Source organism: Pelodiscus sinensis, chromosome 2 (assembly GCF_049634645.1).
Source record: "Pelodiscus sinensis isolate JC-2024 chromosome 2, ASM4963464v1, whole genome shotgun sequence".
NCBI classification, from domain to species: Eukaryota; Metazoa; Chordata; order Testudines; family Trionychidae; genus Pelodiscus; species Pelodiscus sinensis.
This window is the reverse complement of record NC_134712.1, coordinates 190,550,320-190,569,364: the sequence shown is the minus strand read 5'-3', so window position 1 is coordinate 190,569,364 and position 19,045 is coordinate 190,550,320. Positions and strand designations below refer to the sequence as shown.

The 19,045-nt window shown below is 42.4% G+C and overlaps 1 protein-coding gene across 6 annotated transcripts in view; it reads right to left on the bottom strand.

The window, feature by feature from the left end:
- Positions 1–19,045, bottom strand: part of ZNF385D (zinc finger protein 385D) — a 653,382-nt gene that overhangs the window by 82,530 nt on the left and 551,807 nt on the right. The gene's annotated exons all lie outside the window — the stretch shown is intronic.

Here is a 19,045-nt window from a genome sequence, read left to right as displayed (position 1 = left end):
GTATAAAAAGTATCTTATTAAAATGGTGGAGGTGTGTAAATATTCTTCCTGAATAGCTTCTCTAGATATTTACAGCTCTTCTGCAAAACAAGAGCCAATCCTGCAATTCATAAAATTAATGGAACATTACACGCCACAAGATTTCTGCTACCGAACTCCAACCCTGATTTGTAGCAATTCTCTTTTTGGCAACAAACAAGGCCACTAATTCTTCAGGAAAAGACCTGAACTTTAATCATTTTGGAGTCAAAAGCTAAGTATGTTATACAGCAGCATTGTAACTTGTAGTGAAAACAGCAGGAAATAATTATATATGAAACTGAAAGGATCAGCGACATAACAGGACTTCAGTCTTTCGATGTAAGCCAATACTGCTGATATGGGAGAATGCAATATTACCTAGGATGTTAGCATTTTATTTTAACATAATCTTATGGGAAATTTTCTGGGGTGATGCCAGGACATGCTAAGCTAATATTTATATTATAATGAGGTTTACTTATAGTTCTCAGTACTGATGAAAAGTCATTATTCCTGCCTCAACACCTGTAATTTGGATATGAAAAAAGTGAAAGAGAGAGATTTAATCCAATCTAAAAAGTTAGCTCTCTTTTACATGCATCATTCACTTTGGTTGAAACATTGATTTCTGTATCCCTAAAATACAGAAGCTATACTAGGTACCCTTATTGAAAGAACACTGGACGGTGAAGTTATCAGTTAGAAACAACTTGAACAGAAACAGCACAACCATGCAAGTTTTACAGTTCCCAACATGTAACACTAAAACGTACTATAAGCCAAATATGAACAGTTAAGTGATGTTAATTACTGTTAATTTGAAGGACCAATGTCAGGTTAGGATGACGGCATTAAAATGGAACAATACTGTTTATTATGCCACTAATACAACATGTTTATTGCCATGATTTATAGCCATGTATGATTATCTTCTCTAAAAATATTGTCAGCATTCTATTTTATTTTGATCAGTCAGGTCCTGACACTGATATACTTACTTACACTGACTAGTAGTTTACTATTCCACTGCAAGTAAAGCTATCGGATTTTGGCCATACACATTTGATTATTAATTTGGTATTTGTCTGACACACTCTTCCTGTATGTCCATCATTCCCTCAGCTTTCAACACTCCTTGGTAAAGCTCCACAAACATGATGTCAAGAGTGTTTTGTGTATACAGTTATTGCACAATGAGGCCATGCCTGGGAATCTGTGACCTTTACAGTGTTCTGAAATATAGAAACAGAATTTCTTCAAGTAGAAACCCATTGCTTCAATTTACAAATAAAAAATGGCTGCTATGGAAAATTGTCCATTACTCACTTCCCAGACGGCTTCCAGTTTACCACATTCTACTAACAGAAGATTTGTATAGCTTTTTTTTTTATTTCAGAGTGTAAATCTACATTCTTTGTGGGGCTACAAATGCATCTGAGGTTGTTTCAAGATAATCATAGCTGGCAGGTAAATGGTAGTGCTATGTGGTACAGGATAGTTTACTCCATAAGCATCTAACCATCCCCAAATGAGCATACACTCTGAACTGGAACACTACAAAAAATCTGTCATTGTCTTCCACAGCAGGAGGAAGCCAGCAGGAAAAAAAAAAGGAAAATAATTCATGAATATTCTATCCAGTGTGAAAATAGAAAATGTGATAGCAACACCTGACAGAATCATTTCTTAGAAAACTAAAGAGAACCAAATAAGTCTCATTACTAGAATGTCACAGCTACTTAAAGCTTACGTCTAAAAATCAGATTTTAAGACAGAATTATTCCAGAGAGTCATGCAGAAATGTTAAGAAAAATGGGAAGGAAAGGAAGGAATAATTCAGATTTTTTTGTGGAAATTATGATTCAGAACTATGTGAAAAGAGTGAATAAGCAACTACACCTTTCTATGGGGTGGAGAAATCCTGCTGTGATACTCTTTAATATAAAAGTGGCAGAAAAAAGTGAACTGGAAAAGAGTAAAAACACCCTAGATTTGTATTCTGGCTAAAAGGAATGATGCAAAATGTTACAAGATGCACTAGGTGAAATCCTGGACTTATTGAAGTCAGTGTAAATTCTGCCATTGACTTAAGTGGAGGTAGGCTTTTGCCAACAGTGTATTTTAAAAGGACTATTGCCTGGTTTAATTGCCAATTAACTGTAGAGGCCCCTTGTCCTTGGGAAATTGTATTGTTTTACTTTTACTTAAACCAGTAGTTCCAACATACTAAATTGATTCCGTGTAATAGTATGGGAAGAAGCTCCTCTACTACCACAGAGTATTTTGTGATTTTCTCTCTCTCGCTCGCTCCCCTCCAAAAAGGCAGTTACTTTTTTAAGTTACTTAAAATTAAAGCCTGTTTCCCACCACAAGTTCAGTCTCTATGAACTATATAAATACGGTTGAATATATCTTTCCTTTTTGATGACTTCATTATTTGATAACTATCACCACTCTTGGCATTGTAAAGCTATGCCTCTCTCACATCATGGGCAACCCAATCAGTGATGGGGTGCATCATTAGATGCATAAGAAATATTACACTACCCTTTAAGACATTATGCATTTTATACCAGCAAACTGAAACACTTTAAATTTCTAGGTTGTACCCAAAGTTAGATATCTATGCATCTTTAAATTAAGTTTTAAAGCTCCAATCCTATGTGTAATCAAATGATCAGGACAAACTGAAGAAATGAGCTGAGGAAAATAGGATGAAATTGAATAAGGGCAAATGCAAAGTACTCCATTTAGGAAGAAACAATTAGTTGTATACATATACAATGGGAAATGACTATCCAGGCAGAATTACTGTACAAAGGGATTAAAGGGTCATAGAGGACCACAAGCTAAATATGAGTCAATAGTGTAACACTGTTGGGAAAAAAAGCAAAGATCATTTTAGAATGTATTAACAGGAGGGTGTAAACAGAACACAAAAAGTAATTCTTCCTCTCTACTCTATGCTGTTTAGTCCTCGGCTGAAGTATTATGTCCTGTTCCTGGGTGACATTTCAGGAAAGAGGTGAACAAATTGGAAAAAGTTCAGAGAAGAGCAACAAAAATAATTAGAAGTCTAGATAACATATCCTATGAGGGAAAATTGAAAGAATTGGTTTTGTTTAGTCTGGAAAAGAGAATACTGACAGATGATATAACAGCTTTCAAGTATCTACAAGGTTGTTTACAAGGAGGAGGGAGAAAAATTATTCATTTTAGCATCTCATGATAGGTCAAGAAGAAATGGGCTTAAATTGCAGCAAGGGAGGGTTAGGTTGGACATTAAGAAAAACTTCCTGTCAGGGTGAATAAACATGGAATTGCTTAGGGAGGTTGTGGAAGCTGTAGATTTGTAAAAGCTGTAGATTTGTAAATTGGAGATTTGTAAAAGCAAGTTAGACAATCTCCTGTCAAGGATGGTTTAGATCAGGCATGTCAAAAGGCCTCTGGAAGGCCACATGCAGCCCGATCTAAATTTTTTGCGGCCCGCCACTCTGGGGAAAGGAGGAGCCATTAGGTTGGGGGAGAGGAGCAGCTGGGAGTACCTGGTTCTGGGAGAGGGGAGACTCATTGGGTTAGAGGGGGTGTGTGCCTGGCTCTGGGGGAAGGATAAGGCATTGGGTTAGAGTGAGGGGGGCTCTGAGGGAGTGGAGGGGGATTGGGTTAGAACGGTGGTATGGGAATGCCCAGCTCTGGGGGAGAGGAGAGGGATATTTTGTTAACAATTTGTTTTTTATTTATGTATTCCCATATAAAATCACAAAATCACAAAATGTATATTAATTTTATATTTAAAAAATCAGTTTTTGCAACTGCATGAATATTATATGTTTATGCAAAATCTCAGACTTACAAAGTATCTGAAATTCTCACAGAAGCCTGTTCTATTTGATTAACCACAGTGTACACTATTTTTTATTTCAACAAAACAAATTATGTATCATATAAAAAATTAAAAAGTACCTTAAATTTTTATTTAAATTAAAAATAATTCTATATGGGCAAATAACACTTTCACACATCAAATTATTGTATTATATTAAAACAAAACCTGAAAAATTATAAACTATACCTAAAACCTAAATAATCATGACTTTCCAATAGAATTACATTTTCTTTGCTGGCCCTGAAAGCTATCAGTTTTCCTTTGTGAGGCACTCAGCAGGCTTTGAGTTTGACATGCATGGTCTAGATAGTGTTTGGTCCTGCCGTGAGAGAAGGAGACTGGACTTGATGACCTCTCAAGGTTCCTTCAAGTCCTATGATTTTATCTTTCTATGATAACTTTTCAAATTTCTATATGAACAGTTAAGTATTTTGTTCTTTTTATTGAATTGCACTACAATTATCATAAAAGTATTGCATTACCAAGCAAGTGAGCAATGGGAAAGAGATGAAATATTTTAAACAATCTAGAAATCAGTATCGTCTTAGAATTACATTATGTCCACCATGAAGTCCTTAAGAGAAACCCTCTGAATCTAAGTAGCTGGTTACATATGTAAGTCATATGCCATTGCAGTTAAGTTCTTTAGGTTTCAATCCAACAAAGACTTAGGCACATGCTTAATTTATGTCCTGTGAGCAGGCCCAGATTAAGTCACGCAGAGGCACAGTAGCTACTGCCCTATGGCCTCACTCCTGGGGTCATGATTCTATCGACATTTTTACTTTAATTAAAATAGTCTATTTCATTAATTCCTCCCCTGTTCTTACTGTCTTTTCACTCAGCACCATTACACCTGCCATTGATGCGCGCCTCCTTCTTGTTTCCTGCCATATTCCCCTTCCCATCTATGACCCATCCCCTTCCCTTTGCTTATCCCTGTAGTTTAGCTAAGGCTAGCGAGGCTAGCTAAACCTTTCCTAACAAAATCCAACCCAAAGAAGAGTAATTAAAAATATCATGGGGATAAGATGCCATTTGTTACTATCACCCTAATTGCTCGGTTTGTAAATTCTAGACTTTCCCCCGCAACCCTGAGTCTGTCTTCTCTATTTAGAATGGAAGGATTTTTGAGTCTGAGACTGTCTGTAGTGAGCCCTGGGTGTTCTGATAATATATACAATAAACAATAAGAAGAGCTGTCTGCCTGAGTCTGCAGAAAACCTAACACAATACCTCTGTAGTCAAGTTCAACCCTTTGAGATATTGACTTCAAGATGCATGGCTCTGGGGACTTCAATTACACTACCCAACAGAGGACTCTGTGTGTGTGCCAGGAAAAGAGAGCAGAAGTCCTGGCCTATCAACCAAGCAGTTACATATTCATTGCTGAGGTAGATACTGGGTCCCCACTTCACGGCCACCATGCATATCTAAAGAAGAAGTTGCTTCTGTCACTTCCGGTGTGGAGAACATGCCCCTTTCCTTATGTTTTTGAACTGGGAGAGGGCCAGCTATCCCACGCCCTCTGAAGGTACAAGGTATATCTAGGGAGTGACTGGGGAACCAAAGACCTTATCACTTCTGGATCCTGCTTCCATCAAAATCCAAAGTGGTTTAGTCATCATCAGAAATTTTTAAGAGCAGATTAGTCAAACACCTGTCAGGGATGTTCTAGATGGTGATTGGTTCTGCCATTAGCATAGGTGGATTGGATGGGGTGACTTCTCCAGAAATTGAACCAGGTACCCTTTAAAGCTAAAAGCACAAGCAGCTAAACCTTGAGCTCCAGCTCTGAGGCTACGGTTGAAACAAATATCTACAATTCATACACTGAAGGAAACCTGCCACATACTCAGCAGTCTGACACACAAAAACAGGGGGGAGGAGGGAGAGTTTGCAGGGTGAAATGGTAGAAAACCTTCATTGAAATATGGTATAATTTTTCTACAAATGGTGTCTGATTCTCATCAAAGACTCTCCTACATTTAGTAAACAGTTGACGCTAATGGCACAGATGGAGGCAATTTGCAGCCCTTCACATACCACAACACAAGTCACCACCCTTCACTGTGCCACTCCACTGGTCCTGACTGTGAAACTCTTCTGCCCCTTTGGGCAGTAGATCAGACCGGTCACCATGGAGAGGAGATATGCACTGACCCCCATAGTGTAGCTGCCTAAAACTTGCCATTTAAAACAATTTTTTTGTAATATTTTTTGAAGAACTCCACTGCCTCAGGGATTTGCAGCAGGACCTTGATGTTTGGCAGAAGGCATGAGGAGATTGCTTTTTGCTGTTCCTTTGAAAATCCATCTGATTTGGCCAAATTACAAAAGGCCAAAAATCATCATAGCCCATCTGGTTTTCACAAACCAGTTTGCTTTTAACTTTCTGAGAAGGTATGTGCACCCTGGAATACAGTTCCAGTTCCACAGACAACCTAACCTGGCAGTTTCTAAATTCTGAATGCTTGGATTTCCCTGCAGCAAAGGATTTTGCCTTCCTTTTAATTCAGTTATTTTGCTTGTAATTATGTACTGTATGTGTTATGTCGCAGTTTACCATTTATTATTCCCTTCACCATCTATTATTTATGTGTAAAGCTGGGTCAAGTTTAATCCAGCCCCCTGGAGGACTTCATGTGCTGTCATTCAAGGTAACAGGAACTATATTTCTGTTAACCTATTGTGTGACATCATTAACCATAACTCTTAGGCTACGTCTATATGGAGCAGTTTTGCGCAAGAAATATACAAATGAGGCAAAGCATGGGATATTGCCATACCTCATTTGCATAATTAATGAGTGGCCGCTTTTGGAGCAAAAACCCCTTTTGCGCAAGAGCCATTCTTCTGAATTTTTTTTCAGGAAGAATGGCTCTTGCGCAAAAGAGAGTTTTGCGCAAAAAGGAGCTGTGTAGACGGCAAAAGTCTCTTGCGCAAAAAGCAGCCGCTCATTAATTATGCAAATGAGGTGCAGCAATACACCATGCTTCACCTCATTTGCATATTTCTTGCGCAAAACAGCGCAGTATAGATGTAGCCTTAGGGTTTCAGCAAAATGGGTTTGTTTTTTGTTTGGGTTGAGAAGACCATCACACTCTCCAAACCAACTTATGAGTAGGGGTATGTCTACACTACAAAGTTAATTCGAACTAACAGCCATTAGTTCAAATTAACTTTCATAGGCACTACACATACAAACCGCTAGTTCGAACTTAATTCGAACTAGCGGAGCGCTTAATTCAAACTAGGTAAACCACATTCTACGAGGACTAACACTTAGTTCGAATTAAGTAGTTCGAATTAAGGGCTGCGTAGCCACTTAATTCGAACTAGTGGGAGGCTAGCCCTTCCCAGCTTGCCCTGGTGGCCACTCTGGGCACAACCAGGGAAATTCTTCTGCCTTCCTCCCGGCCCCAGAGCCCTTAAAGGGGCACAGTCTGGCTGCGGTGCCCGTGCCAGGTGCAAGCCTGCCAACACCCAGCCAGCAGACCCTGCACCTGGCATGGCATGAGCCAGCCACCCACTGCAACCCAGCCCTCCGCCTCTTCCCGGGACCAGGCTGGCAGCTCCCAGGAGCCTGCCCGGGGCCGCAAGAGATGGACGCCCACATGGTCTAGTGCGGAGATCGTGGACCTCATCCAGGTTTGGGGGGAGGTCTCCAACGTCCACGACCTCCGCACTAGGCACAGGAAAGTGGCAGTCTAGGGCAGGATAGCTGCCAGCCTGGACACCAAAGGCCACATGCAAACCCAGGAGCAGGTTTGCATAAAAATCAAGGTGGTCCAGTGAGACTCCCGACCCTGAGCCCTGAGCTTAGAACATAAGAATGGCCGTACTGGGTCAGACCAAAGGTCCATCTAGCCCAGTAGCCTGTCTGCCGACAGCGGCCAACACTAGGTACCCTGGAGGAGATGGACCAAAGACAATGACCAAGCCATTTGTCTCATGCCATCCATCTCCAGCCTTCCACAAACAGAGGCCAGGGACACCATTTCTACCCCCTGGCTAATACCACTCCATGGACCCAACCTCCATGACTTTATCTAACTTCTCTTTAAACTCTGTTCTAGTTCTAGCCTTCACAGCCTCCTGCAGCAAGGAGTTCCACAGGTTGACTATTTGCTTTGTGAAGAAGAACTTTCTTTTATTAGTTTGAAGCCTGCTACCCATTCATTTCATTTGGTGTCCTCTAGTCCTTCTATTATGGGAACTAATGAAGAACTTTTCTTTATGCACCCTCTCCACACCACTCATGATTTTATAGATCTCTATCATATCCCCCCTCAGTCTCCTCTTTTCTAAGCTGAGAAGTCCCAGTCTCTTTAGCCTCTCTTCGTATGGGACCTGTTCCAAACCCCTGATCATTTTAGTTGCCCTCTTCTGAACCCTTTCCAAGGCCAAAATATCTTTTCTGGGGTGAGGAGATCACATCTGTACATAGTACTGAAGATATGGTGTACCATAGTTTTATACTTCCCCTCCTCCTTCTTCCCCTGGCTTCCCCCTTCCAGCTCCCTCCTCCCAGGTTTCCCCCTCCCCTATCCCACCCTCTCTCTTCCCCTCTCCCACCTCCTTTTCCCAGTCTCCCCAGAGGCTAATCCCCCCCTCCAGTTTTGTTAAATAAACAGTTCTATTTTTGAACACACATGTCCTTTATTTTGTACATCAGGAAGGGGGGCTAGGGAGGGGTAAGTGGAAGGAGGTGAGGGAGGAATGGGGTACGAGCCCCCGATGGGGAGGACTGGGGTGGCTCTGTGGGCTCCTCGGGGTGGAAGCTCTCCTGCACCCCCCCGATTGAGCCCCCCAGATGGCAGCCTGCGGCAAGTGCAGCTGGGCCGATGGCCAAGTGCTGTGATGTGCCGAGTGTGGGCAGTCAGGGCACTCCAAGCCAGGACTGCTTTGCTGTCCCTCATCGAGGTAGACAAGCAAGCGGGGAACCCTGAGAACTGTCTGTCCGGGGTGGGGGTTGGGTCCCTTTAAGCAAAGCCCTCGGCTAGCCTGAGACAGCAGCTCCATGCTCTAAGTCCTAACCTGATGCCCTGCCGGCACTGCTTCTGGATAGCCTTAACTTTGGTTCAGGGTCCACTCAATGTGGACATGCTAGTTCGAATTAGCAAAATGCTAATTCGAACTAGTTTTTAGGTCTACATGCACTAATTCGAATTAGCTTAGTTCGAATTAACTAATGCAAATTAAGTTAGTTGGAATTAGTGCTGTAGTGTAGGCATACCCATGGAGACTATATTAGAGACTAGCATTAACACATAAATGTCTATAATCTAACTAGTAATGTGCTGATTAATTGGTTGGCAAAAAGCTTCAAGAACAAATGAAATTCACTTGATGTCGCCACTGAGATGAATCAAGCAAGAGTTCCAGAATGCTTGTCAAGACCTGTATTCCATTTGTGTGCTTCACATGATAAGCCCAGAGCCACAGATAGTAGGGGGACATAATGGGGGCAATTGCCATGGAACCCAGTGATTTAAAAGGGCCTGAGGCACTAGGCTTCCATCACCACTACTGTGGCAGCAGCAGCAGGCGTCCCGGACCCTTTAAATTGCTACTGGAACTCCGCATGGAGTGGTTTGGATGGTGTGGAGAGTGGGTGGGGGAGGCTTATCTCCCAACAGCGTGGCCAGGAGTGGAAGGGGCAGAGCTGACCATCCTCCACCGTACCTAGGATTCAGCGAAGTCTGTCACCATTCCGGATTAAGCCACATTTAATGCCTAATATAAAATGTATATATTGCTATTTTGAACTGAGAACTGGAGCAACAGGATATATGCCATTATATAACAATCTTTTCCATAATTGTAAAGACAGCCACACATGTTTTGTTCATTATGTTAATAAATATCAACTGAATGAGGTGCTATTAATGGCAGCCTCGGTACATTTCAGTTGGGGCATACAATTAAACTACAAAACAGGAGAAAAAACAAAAACTTCCACATTATTGTGACATAAAACAGGGTAGTGGTTTACTTAATAACAGGCTTAATAGCCTCAAAGTTATCAACTTTCCGATTGTTTGTTTCCATAGCGTGTTTATTTAAATATATGGTAAGTGCGGCTGATTCTAAAATAAATCCACAATAGCAATTGCTCTAGGATAAAGATCAGAGTATAATGCCCAATCTTGGCTGCAAAGAGAATCGGAGCCACTGAAATAAAGCCTGTATCTTTCTGGGTGTCAATTTGCCACAAGTGGAGATCCTTGCCTCTGCAGTTCACAATTGCAGTTGCAGCAAAAATAGTTCAGGGCCAGGACTGGTGACGGACTTCACTTGGCCCTGGGCAATGTGTGTGTGTTGGGGGAAGGGGTTAGCTCAGAGCCACCAGAAAGGGCATGGCATTGGGCTAAAGGGGTAGAGCTAGAGGCAGCCAGACCTCAGCACCACCTGGATCTCACCATTCCTCCCCCATTCAGCCCTCTGCACCAGCCACACCATACTGCACAGAGCTCTGGTGGCCATTTAAAGGGCCCAAGATTCTGCCATGTTAGTGGCAGCAGCAGCCCAGAGCACTGTTTAAACTGCCCCCCCTTCAATCCGCGGCTCTGTTGAGATTTACCTCGCCTGAGCCCCTTAGTTCTTCACATTGAGTACTTGGACATTTTATTCTCCCTGGATTCCTCTTGTGCACTAAAACTAAAGGAAACTTGAGTGGGTGAGTTTTTAGTGTAGCTAATTTGAGGGTTTTCACCTGGTTTCTGTTGCTAGGGAAACCACTTCTTTTGTCTACTTGCCTTCAAAACAATGGTCTGACAGAATTCCAGATCTTAGGTCCCTAATTTAGTCAGCACATCAGACAAAAAAGTGGTGAGTGGGATCTAAAAATAATGTGAGAAACTTAACCTAAAAATAGGAAAGGCCAAAAAATGCATATTTGAATTTCTGCTTTATTTTATATTTGAAGAAGTAATTTGGAATTAAGGACAAGCTAGTTCCTCTCCAAAGGAAGAATATAGTAACTGAAGGTATTTCCCCTGTTTTTGTGATATATACACATGAACAGAAAAGACATGGGCTAAGACATGGAGCAGTGACCTTAAATTGAAGCAAGGGAGGTTTAGGTTAGACATTAAAAAAACTTCCTGTCAGGGTGGTTAAAGACTGGGATAAATTGCCTTAGGGGCTTTGTGGACTCTCCATCACTGGAGATATTTAAGAGCAGATTGGATAGAATATCTATCAGGGATGAGACAGTGCTTGGTTCTGTTCTGAGGGCAGGGGATTAGATTTGATGACTTTCAGGGTCCCTTCCAGTTCTAGTAATCTTTGAGTCTATGATTTTATTTTTGTATTGTGGAGTATTTATAGTTGCTGAAATATTCCAAGTTTAAAAATTTTAACCACTTATTTTCCTACACGTTGATTTGATTGGAGGGGGGAATCCTGAACATTGTCTATGAGCGTTTTCTGTTTTTTTCTTCCTGTTAGAGAGCTGACTGAAGATTTCTGATTGTGTTTACAATGATGGGGTGTGTGTGGATATCCCATGAAAAACATATTTTCAAGTCGGGGGGAGGGTTCATCTTTATTTAGGTTATATTTACTATATAATAAAAAACCCTTGGAGGCATCTCTCAGAGCCCAGCAGTGGGGCCATTTCAGATTTTGGTAGGGCAAATGTGTCAGGCAACTTTAACCATGATTCAAAGGACAACTTAGACATTAGCAGAGAGTAGCACTGTCTAACTCCTACATTTAAAAAGAGAATTCAATAAATGTCAGACCCACTCAGCTCTAATGTTGTCACATCTTATGTCAACTGCCTTAAGGGACACTTCTTAGGATTAAAATTTTAATATATATTGTGACTTTTTACTAACCGTTGAATAGAACAATTGAATCAATCTAGATGACTTTCTATCACTTTGTTGCATTTCACCAAGCATAGAACAGATCATTGAACTTTTGAAAACATTGTGCCAGGGCAAGGCCCTGTGAGTTTATACTGCACCTGCTTGGGGCTCTAGAAGTGTTACTCTACTAGAAATAATATAAACTAGAAATTGACCTTAAAAGGGAATGAAACTGAAACTTTCAAGTCACTTTTTATAGTATTGCCAAACCCAAATGTACAAAAACCATGAGTCAGGCCCACCAAAAATCATTAGATGGGCTTTCAAATCATGCGATTATGTAAAAAACATAGAGTTGGTGTTCTTTTTCTTTGCCTTCAGCTTTTTGAGCCTTTAGGGTGCACTACGGAGGACAAGGGAGGGCTCACATTTTGAAGCTCTCTCTACAGCCCCAACGGCTAGAAACTTCATTTTTGTTTAAAAATGAAGGCTGAAATCATCACATCACCACTTGACTCCAGGAACTGGGACTTTGAGGAAAACAATCATTATCATGAGACTTGTGACAAAATCATGAGAGCTGGCTAGTTACTTTCCAGAAGGCTCTTAATCACAGCCCTATAGTGACTGAGTTGCAGTTCTCATAGAAGAATATTTAAAACCAAACACCAAGAAAATTCCATAATTAAAGTTGAGGAAAAAATTAGACTATCTCAGGACCACTAGAGGCAAGAAGGAAGATAAGCAGGCACAGGAGCTCTGGGCATCTCTTTGACTTAAAAGGAAGTAGGAGGATCAGATTCTTTTGTTCCTAATTAAGTAAAACATCTATTGCCATTAGTGCCTCCACTGACAGATATTAACATATGCTCAATATGCTTCATACTTAAATATCTGAGCCATCTTATTCAGGAGAAATAGGTGAGACATTGTGAGGCACTCAGACACTATGGTGATGGGGCCACACAAATATGCCTGGTAGAGGGGGAAACTCTCTATACCACTGCTGCCATTCTCTGGGTTTTGCCCCCTTCTTTTAACCTATGCTCCTCAAATCTTCCTCTTTTCTGAATGTAACCTGTATTTCTTCAGAGTCTACTTCATTCTCTCTCCAGCACTCCCACCCCCTGCAGAGAGGTCCCTGTTTTACATGCAATTACCAGCTCTTTCTTATCTTAATCACCTGGCCTCTCTTTGTAAACAAAACACTGACTTCCTGCCCCAGAGGCGCCTCTCCACTGCAGAGCTCACATTCTATGCTAAGCCCCATGCTGCAGTTAGGAGCTCTGCCTGGAAGCCCACCTCCTGTATGACAGTCAGTGCAGCCCCCTCTTACCTGCACCACCCACACCTCCACACATGGGGACTCTGGAGCCCAACCTGAACCCAACCATCTATAGTGCAGCCCAAGAGCCACGAGCCCAACGGCTTTCTATGGCTGTGAGATTTGCCACCATAGGTTTCATATTCTCCTACAGTCATGGAGGCCTGCCAACAGGGGAGCAAAGTGGGCAACTGCCTGGGGCCTGGCAATTCAAAGGGGCCTGGAGCCCTGGTCTCTTTAAATCATCGCTGGAGAAGGTGGTCCAGGTCCTGCTGAGGGCCAACTGCCCCACCCCATTCACCCAAGGCCCCACCCCTTCCAGGATCATGGAGTCACCCCCCACCTTGTCCAGAGGCTCCACAAGTCTGTTGGCTTGCCTGCAGACATACTCTTAGACTATGTCTACACTGCAGGCTTCTTGCACAAGAACTGTTTTGTGCAAGAGTTCTTGCACAAAAGGTCTTGCGCAAGAACACGTCCACACTGCCATGTGCTTTTGCGCAAGAGATGTTCTTTTCCGCAAGAGCATCCATGGCAGTGTGGATGCTCTCTTGCGCAAGAAAGCTCTGATGGCCATTTTAGCCATAGGGGTTTCTTGTGCAAGAAACCCCTGTTGCCTGTCCACACTGCCTTCTTGTGCAAGAGCTCTTGCGCAAGAGGGCTTATTCCTCGGGAGGAGAGGAATAACTCTTGCACAAGAAGCTCTCTCTTCCGATGCTTTACTCTAAATTTACGTGCCCAACAACATGCATGCAATGTAGATGCTCCACACGTTTTTGAGCAAGAACAGCCTGCAGTGTAGATGTAGCCTTAGTGTGTAGAAATGCCACAAATAAGATTTGTGAATGCTATCTCCCAGGATAGTCATCTCTGTGTTTAGTCCTCTGCAGGATCAAATGCTCCTTTGGGTAAAATCCAATCTCCTTTTCTGTTGCCCTGGAGGGAATAAAGTGCTTCAAAAGTCTGTTCCCTGCATTCCTGTTAGGCACAGGACTGAAGGGTCTGATGTTGTATGAATCCTTCAATCCTCCGCAAATGCCAATAGGAAACAGAGTCTCTGAGCTGCAACAGCCTCTACAGTTTCTAGGCACACAACAATTACCATACCAGATGAGCCCTAGACTAGTAGGGCTGCTTGGACCAATATCCTGTCTTGAAAAGTACCCACTGCCAGGTGCTTAACGGGAAGCTTTCAAATACAGTGCAGTAGTGTTTGGAATAATCTGACCAGAGAAAAAGTTTCCTACTAGCCCCCAGTAATTCAGGATGGCCTATTCTCTAAAGTATGAGGTTTCCTATCCCACAATGCCTCCACGGGGAGTGTTTTTTTATTCCAGAATGTCTCCCAAGAGTCCCTGGGCTGTGGACATGTGCCTTTTTGTATCAAAAAATGTTGACGTAATCTACAGTCAGCAATACAGCTGGAATACACACACATTGTTGTTCCTTTACTGTGACATCGATTGGTAGCAAACTCTGTTGCCTACAGCACTTCTCGGTGGGACAAATTCAGAGGTATAATCAGGAGATTCCCTCTCCCCACACCCATGAATAAATGTAATTTTTAATTGTGAAAATTTGTCAATGTGAAAATAATAAATGATTAATCCTAGTATTAATTTTAACTGCATGTATTTATGGAAAATAAATACCTTAATGATATAGATGAGTATTACTGCAATAAGGAAGTGGCTCCCTGTAACTTTTTCCTTAATACCTAGCTAAATTTTGTTGAACAAGATACAGATGTTTTCAGAAGAGCAGTCAAAATACATAGGAGAAATAAACAGTGATTGTATAAGAGGAGCCCTAAACAACATGGACATTTCTGATGCTCCAGTTCTGGCATAAACTGAACATGAGTGGACCCCTGCACCTATGCAAAGTCCCCACTGAAATCAATGGGATGCCAAGGATCTCTCGCTGCCTACTACACTGCATTATCAGGACCTTTGACAGGAATCCCCATTTATAAAACTATCACACAGATATGTTCATCACCTAAAACACAAAATTATCTATAATATTAATGTTCATTTTGTGGTAATACTTAGGTATAGTCCAAAGAAGCTTTATTAAAGGCCTACATTTTAAGGGATCTGAGTTCTGTGCAGTGGCAGAAAAATGCATTTGCAATAAAACACAGGCTTGTATACTATTATCAGTATAAAGGGTCTGCGATGGGGAGAGCGTACCCCGCACTGAAGGGGGGGGCTAAGACTCTGTGGGCAGAGGAATTCTCGCCCCTTTTCCCAGACTGGGCATGCTCCAAAGTGCTGGAGCAGTATAAGAGGCAGTGGAGTCGGGGGTGGTAGAGGGGGCTGGTGCCAGAGGGAAAGGAGCCCAGGCTGGAGCTCCTGAGTCGCCGCTGCAGCAGCCGCTGCAGCCACAGCTGCCCCAGGAGTAGCAACCTCAACAGCAGCTGCTTCAGCCGCAGCCCCAGCCAGGGAGGCTGGACACAAGGGCCGGACATGCTGAGCAGTGCCTGGAGAGCTGAACGGAGCACTGGGGATGGTAGGCAGGGGCCCAGGGAAAGGATTGTTCCCCGGGGGCTCAGCGCACTTTGGCAGGAATCACCGCTGAGCAGGCAGTGAAAGTCTCCACTGCCAACTGGGCCCTGGGCTGGGAGCCAGTGGAGAGGAAGGGCCTGGGTCCCCTACCTCCCCACCCCTGGTACCCTGCTCCCTAACGGCTTGGGGAGACCTACCTGAGGACTAGGCCTCTAGGCCAGAGTAACTCTGAGGGTATGTCTACACTACCCCCCTAGTTCGAACTAGGGGGGTAGTGTAGACATACCCTGAGAGAGAGGAGTGTGTTTGGGACTAAGCCTGTAGGGCTGTATTTACCCTGGTTGGAGGGCATTATACTTTGGGACTAGGACTGCAGGGCCATATGTACCCTGCGAAAAAGGGGCATTGCCCCAACTTTGGGGGCATCCTGACCGTCAACGGGACCAGCACCTCAACAGGGTCAAAATATTCAGCAATTGAGCACTCCTTGTTCTCTTGGCTATCAGTTGGATTCACGTAGGAAACCAATGCTTGCAGCTTTTATATGCTGACTTTAATGATAGACTTCTATGGCATGACTGTTAACAATACAGTTATATTTCTTATGCTGTGCTACATTCTTCCTTCTGCAAAGTGTTCTTACCCTAAAATATGAAAATCTTTGTTCAAAAATTTCAAATACATAAATCTAAACAAATATCAACCTACAGGGCACAGGATTAACTTTAAACAAAAGAATAGTCCCACTTAAATCAATAGCTGCTTAAGGGTTGGAAGGATCAGGGACTAAGAGATGTGTTAAATGTGCTAAACTTGAAGATGAGTCACACTGGTTTTGCTGTTTCTTATCTCCTTGCATCAAACACAATTTACTGGACTCAGTACAGATGCAATTCTATTGCCTCAAAGATGAGCTAATAAATCTGGAATCATAATATATCAAAATCTTCTGCAAGGGTGAGTTAGAGATAGCAAGATAAAGGAGGTGAGTTTTGCTTTGCAACACTCTACAGATTCTTAATTGCAATGGTATTACCCCTCTGTGGCATTGCAGAGGGGATTGGCTGCCCCTGCCTCCCAGCTCCAGTTCCTGAGATTAGTGGAAATTTTGAAAAAACAATGTAATTGAAAGTGGGTCAAGATGGGTATAATTCAAAACCCCTTTTCCCCACAAACACAATGGTACCAAACTGGACAAGCTTAGAACAGTTACACAGCTATGTACCTGGGAAAATGTTTATAAATCAATTTTTAAAAATGGTACTTTAACACAGGGATGCACTGCTTACATGTCAAAAAAGATAATGATCTTTGGTCATCCCAGAGAAGTTATCCTTGGCATGGCTGACTGAAATCATTTATTTACCAAAGCCATTATTAGTGTCACCTCTGTTTTGGGCACCACAGCTGAACACATCACACTGATTCTTGTCCATACTACTTTTGCACATCTTTGCACAGAGAAGGCTTCTAACTAACCATTTGCAGTGTGGCGAGCTTTTGACCTTTGCATCAGAGCATTAGATTAGCTGAAGGACTGATTTGGGATTCCATGATGTTTCAGACATAGTTGGTGAGATCGATCCATCCTCCAAGATTCATCCTGCTGCTAGAAAATTGCTCTTTCTTGAGATTTAACAGGATCTGATGAGTCTAGATGGTACTTGGTTACTTCTGGAGAAGTCATCACAGCCACACTTAACATTTCATTAGAAATTTGATGGAGTTCTGGGATTATCAGAAAAACCCAGGAAAGAGTATTCAGATACTGTTTTATGTAAACCAACCTCCTCACTTGCCACCAACTTTCATTGCTTTGTTTTCATATTCTAGGGCTTCATCTAAACCAAGTGAATTGGTAAACTTTTAACAGTAGATAGAGGTAAAGATCAGGGAGCATCAAGGACCTTTTTGGGGACCTGTCTTGTTCAGCATATTCATCAATTATCAGGAAAAGGGGTTAATAGTGAGGTGGCAACATTTGCAGATAATACAAAGCTACACAAGATAGTTAAGTCCAATGCTGACTGTGAAGAGTCACAAAGGGAGTTTCACGGGTGACTGGGCAAAAAAACAGCAGGTGAAATTCAGTATTAATAAAGTACAAACTATTGCACATCAAAAAACACAATTCCAACTATACACTCAAAATGTTTGTGTCTAAATTAGCTGTTACCGCTCAATGTGGCTTCATTGTAGAAAGGTCTGTAAAATGTCTGCTCAATGTGAAACATCAGTCAAAAAGTGGTCAAATAATTTGCTATGGTTTTTGGAATGCATTGTTACACCAAAAACCAAGAATATGCAGCACTTTAAAGACTCAGAAGTGGGTCTGGCCCGCGAGAGCTCATCACCTAATAAACCATCTTGTTAGTCTTTAAAGTGCTGCATAGTCCTGTCTTTTGTTTCAGTTAGATCAGACTAACACGGCTGCATCTCGATCACTATTGTTACACCAACTACTTATAGTGGTAGATTAGAACATAATGGCTGTGTATACATTGGAAACCTGCCTTTCACTGAAGTACTCCTACATGAAACTGCAGTATAATGGTGCCTTTGCTTAATGTCATACTTGCTGCTGCTGAAGTTGCTGCACCCCCTGATGTACCGCTTAAAGTAGAAGTACAGGTCACACAGTATTATTTTTTTCAGGTTTGGCATCTGCTATGCAACCCTGAAATTCCCAAGATGAAATGCTTTTCTATAAAAATGTAACAGCTGCAAACAGTCTTCACATTATTGTTGATATCAGCACTTTTTCCCACTTGTGAGAGCACCATGTCTTTTCCAGCTTTATGGTATGTACTGTAATTCATTTCTGTAGATAGCCTTGCTAAAATCTATGTCCACATCCAATACTAGTTTGTCTTCAATAAGTGTTTTAAGAACCTTTCTGCTAAGCCGTTATTCCTCTTCGATCATGTTCAAAGCACATATTTTCTGTATTTAGCCCCTGCATCACCCATTGCTATCACCGTCCCATCTGTTAGAGCCTGTTAGAGGTATTTAATGAATTCCAGCCAAGTTACACAGTTTACAGTAATAACATTGGTACAGGTTTAACCTCTCTAGTCTGGCACTCTCTGGTCTGGCAACATCTGTGGTTTGGCATGAGAAGGACAGAAGGAGGGCAGGAAAAAGCTGCCAGAGGGTCCCTGATCTTGGACCTAAAGTAGTGGATGCGCCAGGGCCCCTCCCCTTCCCACCTGGCATCACACCCTAGCCACAATAAGGCATGACCTTTATGGACAGTGGCTTTCCCCTGAGGTGAGGGGCTAGACTGAGGCTGCAGTTGGCTACTGTAGCAGGCACAAAGCTGTGGACTGCTAGTACCCCCAGAAGTGGGGTGAGAAACCAGTGTGGTGGGCACTGCCAGAGGGCAGTGTCCTGAAGAGGATGTCATGATCCAGAGAGCAGCATGTGTCCAGAAGAGTGTGGAGAGAGCATGTAGTGGCAATGGGTGCGACACTGGCCAGAAGGG